Raw genomic sequence first — 6,916 nt, forward strand, 5'->3', positions numbered from 1 at the left:
AAAAGGGGGGGGGGGGGGACTTTGAAAAAGAATAGCAGATTGTTAGTTCCTTGCTTAAAGCTTTCTAATGGTTTCTCTTGCCATCAAGAATAAATTCAAATTCTCTAATATGGCCTGTAAGATAGTGGGAGACAGGATAATCCCTCCCTCACCCCACATTCGTGTCCTAATCCCTAGAACCAGTGAAAATGCTAGGTTACATGGGTGGTAACATTACAGATAGCATTAGGGCTGTTAAGTCAGTGGACTTTCAAAGAGGGAATATATAATCCAGGTAAGCGCCACATAATCATGAGAGTCCTTATAAGTGGAAAAGGGAGGCAGAAGAGAGTCAGAAGGAGATGTGATCACAGAAGACTCCTCTGAGAAAGGCAATGTTGCTGGCTCTGAAGATGGAAAGAGTGGCCAAGAGCCAAGGAATGTGCACAGCCTCTGGAAGCTGGAAAAGGAAAAGAAATGGGTTCTCTCCTAGAGCCTCTGGAAGTGAATGCAGCCCTAATGACACCTGGATTTTAGCCCAGTTTGACTTCTAACCTACAGAAGATGAATTCATGTTGTTTTAAGCCACCAGTTTGTGGTTATTTGTTTCAGGAGCAAAGATAAAACCAATGCAAAGACTTTTTATGATCTAACCCCTGCCCTGCTGTGTGTGCTTGTGCTCAGTTGCCAAGTTATGTCCGACTCTGTGACCCCATGGTCTACAGCATGCCAGGTTCCTCTGTTTTGGGGATTTCCCAGGTAAGAATACTGGAGGGGGTTGCCATTTCCTTCCCCAACCAGGGATTGAACCCGTGTCTCCTGCATCGGCAAGCAGGATGTTTACCACTGAGCCACTGGGGAAACCTCTGCCACTCACAGCTCACTACTCCTCCTTTTCACAATGATTTCCTAAAGGTATACCTTAATATACTGCAAGTCCTCACCTGAGTTTGCCCAACTCGGATCAATACAATGTATCAAAAGCTCTGCTACAACTAGAAATGCCTAGTGTTATGATGAAGTGACACAGAATGCTGAGCTGGTAAAGAAGTATAACTTGCCGCAAGAAAAGCAAAGGAGCCACAGCACAACATCAGGTAAGGCTGCATGCTACAGCTTTGTGTCAAAAGGCCAGCAAAGAGGTTGACTAGGGCAGAATATTAAGTTGCTTTATAAAGACCTCTGAAGAGGATTATGTTAATGTATTTTTCCTGGAACTTGCTGTTTTAAAATACATGTGTTCTAAGTTTAACTCCTTCAAGAATGTCACCAAAAACTTTAGCACTAAAGCAGCCATGAGTGAAAAGGCTGAAAATCTCTATTCCACATACACCCTCTCTTAGCACAGAGTTCTCAAGTCATGCTTGTTCACTTCTGACTGTTCACACAGGCTCCTCCTTCTACCTGGAACCTTCGAGGTTCCCTTCTACCCACTTCACCTGACCAACTCGTACTCATCCTTCAGCTCTCAGCTCTTCCTCTAGAAAACATTCTGTAATTCTACAAGTCGCTGCCCGCTTGATGTTGTATTGCAGTATATTGGACCTCTGCGACAGTGCTTTCCACGTGGGACTGTTACTAAGTGTACACTCTGTGAGTCAAAAACCTGGGCCTACTTTGCTCTCCGCTTTATCATATCCTTAAGGCTTAGGATAGTGACTGGCTCATGGATTCCACTGCTGTGTTTTGAAGAAAAAAAAAATAAGCCCAGTAAATAATCATCAATATTTCTGTATCAGGCACTTATCTCATCACAATTATCCACAACTATATGATATTTAAGGGCTTCCCTGTTGGTCCCCTGGAGAAGGAAATGGCAACCCACTCTAGTATTCTTGCCTGGGAAATCTCAAGGACAGAGGAGGCTGGTGGGCTATGGCCCATGAGGTCCCAAAGAGTCAGACAGACTGAGCGACAGTATGCATGCATGTGCATGATATATAAAGAAAAAGAATTCAAAACTTAATACTTATACTCTACTACCAGAACAAATTACAAGTCTGAATATTTTTTCTCTGCCATTCTACACTTTTTATTCTTTAGTAGTTCAAGTATAAGAACACTCGAAACAAAAGGAAAGTAAAAATCTACTGCATTTCACTGCATCTAAAGCGTTTTGACATTGCCGCTTTTTTTCCTTCTCATTAGATGTATGAGTTTCCTAGTACAGTGTAATAAATTACTACAAATTTAGTGGCTTAAAATAGTACAAATTTATTACTTTACAGTTTGGAAGTCAGAAGTCCAAAATCAGTTTCACTGAGCTAATGTCAAGGTGTCATGGGCAAAGCTGGTTCTTTCTGAAGCCTGAGGAAAGAATCCATTTCCTTACCTTGTTCAGCTTCTAATGGTCACCTGCATTCCTTGGCTTGTGGCCCCTTCCCTCCATCTTCAAAGTACATCATTCTAACCTCTGCTCCTGTGGTCTTGTTACTACTTTCTCTGTAGGCTGACTCCTCCAGTTTCCAATAAGGATGGTTGCAAGTGTATCAGGCCCACCCAGATCCAAGATAATCTCCCTAGCTCTAATCACAGCTGCAAAGGTTTTAGATGATCAGCCTGACTGATATTATCATACACAAGCGAGATACAGCCTCTGATTTTCTATAAGCACCCTTGCTATCCTTATTGAGAGAAAATTATCATAAAATCTACCCAAAGGATAGATCTGCCTCAGTGACATAATTTCCTTCCTGAGATCAGATTCTCACCAAAGGAAAACTGATTCTATTCCTGCTTTATGCAAACTCGATATGAAAATCAAAATTTACACAGCAAGTATTTTATGGAACATCTAGTCACTATACCAAAAAAAATCATAGGCTCTTAAATGTTTCCTCATTCCCCTCATTCCATAGAGAAGCAACATTTTGAATATAAAAATGTTTGCTTCATTAATCTTTTCCTGAATTGAAAAGACTGAATTAATTGAATTAATTGAATTCCTGAATCAAATTTCTGAAATTTAAAAAATTTTAACATTTTTAAAAATTTTATTCTTATTTTTTAGTCATGCCACACAACATGCAGGATCTTAGTTTCCCAACCAGGGATGGAACCTGCATCCCCTGCAGAGGAAGTGCACAGTACTAACCATGGGACTGCCAGGAATTTCAGAATTTCAACTTTTTTAAAAAGGCAGATTAAAAAGTTTTCATTATCTTCAAAAGAACATCAAGGTCAGCAAACTACAAGCTCCTCTGTCCTACTGAAATACAATTCATACTAATTTGGAAAAATAATTAATTACTAAAAATTTATTTCATTCCTCACTGAACTACCAAGAAATAATTCAATACTCAGCCTGTATGTACTTTAACAATCATCTTTATTAAAACACTGCTGAGCCAGCTGGTGAACATCACAGTCCTGACCCTGCTTCCCTGTTACATCCCACCATGCTGGTCCCTTGCCCCAGACCCACTGACGATCCAGCAACTAAAGGAGTAATGCCAGGCACATTACAGTCTGACACAATTCTACTCCAGTGTCAAGGCTGGGTGGTCAGTATGTTAAGTACTAATTACTAAATATTTTGAATATAAAGTATCAATAATATTGCTAAAATACATTTTTAATGAGCATAAAATGTATACAGACACATACACCTCTAAAAAGTCTGCAATTAAAACCCTAGTGATTTAAAAAATGGGGAGTGTGGATCACATCTGATTACCCTGGATTATTCTTCCCGATGGAAGGCTAACAGCAGTCACGGCTGGCAGACAGCGTCTGGAGCCATTCAGATGAGCTCTCACTGCACCTAGTGCAGACTACTCCTGCCACTCCCTCAGGTGTCCTCTTGGATGCCATCACAATGACTGCTAAGAGTGAAGGCGCCAAAAGAAAACCAATCCTGGCTGAAAACCTGCTACCTGCAAGGTTCTCTGCTTTTCTATCCATGATCTTATATAATTCTCACAAAATCCTGTAAGTATCACTACCCTCACTTTACAAACAAACAAGGACGTGAAAGGTTATTAATTCATACCATTTCACACAGTTCGGAAGCAGTGAAGATGAGAGTCAGTGAAGGTTCCAAACCCATTTCACAATACCTATTTATCAGAAACACTAGGAAAAACAGTGAGTTAGGACTTGGCTATGGTCTAGGCAAGGCATTTTACTACTCCCTCTTGCCTCCCTATTTCATCTCCCTTTTCCTCAATTCCTTTTCCTGGCAGCTTTCAGCACGCAGTCATATAAAACTTAAAACCCCTCTTCCCATAAAGCAGCTAGCTGAAGTAGTGGCCTATCAGTGGAAAACTTCCAAAAGCAGATTCTTTGCAGGGAGGGCTGGACAGTGTAAGAAAGTTAGTAGCCAAGTTCACGTACTCCATTGAGTGCCCATCGCATGCTGCTGCTGGAAATACGATGAGGAAAACTCACATGGTCTCTGCTGCCTGAAGAATTTATATCCTGGTGTTTTGAAGGAAATGAAATGAAGGAACCCCTCAATTGCAAAGCATCTCATTTTACTAAACACCAGGTACTTTAAAAAACAGCACCTCATTTAATGTAATCTTCTCAACAACCCTAAGAGGAAGGTATTATTATTCCCTGAAGCTCAGAGATGTTAAGTAATTTTCTCCACAAAACCCTGGGCTGTAACAGAGCCTACACCTTTTTCACTAGCCTACATTTTCTGGCAAGTCTGAGTATGCTTAACCTACTGGAAATAATAGTGGCTTCCCCAGGGCTGAATATAACAAGATCTGCTCTAACACACAGTGTTAACTCTGAAGATGCTCTCATTTCTAGGAAAGTCCATTGAAGATTGGCTCAAAATCCCTTCTATTTCAACGTCTTCAGCATCTAATACTTCAGGGTTTACAGACGAATCAAAAAGATGGAAGTTAGCTGAAATACCGGGATCAGTGGCAATGAACATGATCCACAAAAATTATTACACATATTATCTCAGAAATTGAGGGGGAGGTGTGGGGTGGGAATGAAAATACAATGAAAGTAACTAAAGCAACACAACAACAAAAAAGTAAAAACAATCCAGATACCAGACACTTGTGTATGTATTTTAGAAGATCCTTGAAACATCTATTAATCAGTTTAGGAGGAAATTATGTATGCAGAAAGTTCTATTATAGCATGGCACTGTCTTCATGAGAGGACCAGATGCTTCTGGTTGGCTATAAAGGAAGACTAGAAACTTGAGCAAAGACACTGCTCTGATCAAAAAGAACTCACTTCAGATACACTGGTATCTGTATGTACACTTGTATCATTTTAAATTTTGCATGTGCTCTCAAAGTTGAAGAGTTTCCTATAATCCACCAAACAGTATTCCTGAGTGAAAGGTATGTTTATGTAATGCTGCTGCTGCTAAGTCGCTTCAGTCGTGTCCGACTCTGTGCGACCCCATAGACGGCAGCCCACCAGGCTCCTCTGTCCCTGGGATTCTCCAGGCAAGAACACTGGAGTGGGTTGCCATTTCCTTCTCCAATGCATGAAAGTGAAAAGTGAAAGTAAAGTCGCTCCATCATGTCTGACTGCGCAACCCCACGGACTGTAGCCCATCAGGCTCCTCTGTCCATGGGATTCTCTAGGCAAGAGTACTGGAGTAGGGTGCCATCACCTTCTCCAGTTTATGTAAAGAAGTCTAATAATAAAGTAATGAAGTCTGATAATTCCCATTACTATCTCATCTTTCTTGCATTATGGACAATGAAACGACAAAACTGCCAATAGTATCATTCTTGGGAAAGGCACAAGGTAGGAAGAAAACACATTTTCATTTGAAAACGAGCACCATTTGCTTCCTAAAAGAATCAGAAAGCAGTTTTATTGATAAATCTGAGTGACCCCCACCAAAACAAACAAACGAAAAAAAAAACCACTTATAAAATACCTCTTTCAATTTAAGTCAACGGGGAGAAATTATGGAGTTATGCCAGGTTCCCTGGTGGCTCAAGGTAAAGAATCTGCCTGCCAATGCAGGAGATGTGGGTGCGATCCCTGGGTTGGGAAGAGTCCCTGGAGAAGGAAATGGCAACCCACTCCAGTATTCTTGCCTTCAGAATCCCATGGATGGAGGAGCTTGGCAGGCTACAGTCCACAGACCCAAAAAAGAATTAGACATGACTTAGCAACTAAACAACAACAACGGAGTTATGCTGCAATTACCAGGATATTATTCACTCAGTCTTTCTTTGTTTGAGGACTCTGTTTTGGAAGGACTCTCAAAAGGCAAAGTGTAAGCTGAAAAATATTCAACTAATACTTTCTATGAAAATACAATGATTCTAAACTGCCCATATGCTGCTCAGTGAAAAACTGAAGTACAGAAATGTAACTCCAAGGAAGGAATTTCAAAAAGAAATATGTCACAAACTCAAAGAAATCAAACTGTATCTTCAAATAAGTGTATGTGGGGTGGAGGGAGGAATAAATGGGGAAAAGTATGTTAACAGTTAAACACAGAAAACAAGGAAAAATATTAATGAAGTCTGGGCTTCTGCCTCCTAACCCTTTCGAAAGTCAAAGTGTCTAGTAAGAGACTTCTTAGAGTCTGTTAATAGAAAGAGATCTGGACTTAAAACTAGAAAGACTGTATTAGACTTCATTTAACAAATGAAACTATAACTTGTTCTAGGCCTCGAAAATACTGAATAATATAGCAGTGAAAGGAGACAGGCAGCTACCCTCAAGAAGTTTATATAGGCACTGGTGAATAACACCCACCCAAACCTTTCTGGATCTTGATTTCATCTGTTTAATTAGAGAATCGAACTAGGTGTCTTACAGACTATACTCCAAAAACACCTGGACCTCCACCTCAATTTTAACCACAACAGCTCTGCTTTTTTCGGATGTCTGTAGCAGGGCTCTACAAACTCCTCTTGGAAAAGAAATCTGTTTTTAAAAATGTTTGATAAACACTAAAGTAAGTGATTGCTAGGTACCAATCCAGTTTTACAAC

This window comes from Bison bison, unplaced genomic scaffold, assembly GCF_000754665.1.
Source record: "Bison bison bison isolate TAMUID 2011002044 unplaced genomic scaffold, Bison_UMD1.0 scf7180017864389, whole genome shotgun sequence".
Taxonomy (NCBI): Eukaryota; Metazoa; Chordata; class Mammalia; order Artiodactyla; family Bovidae; genus Bison; species Bison bison.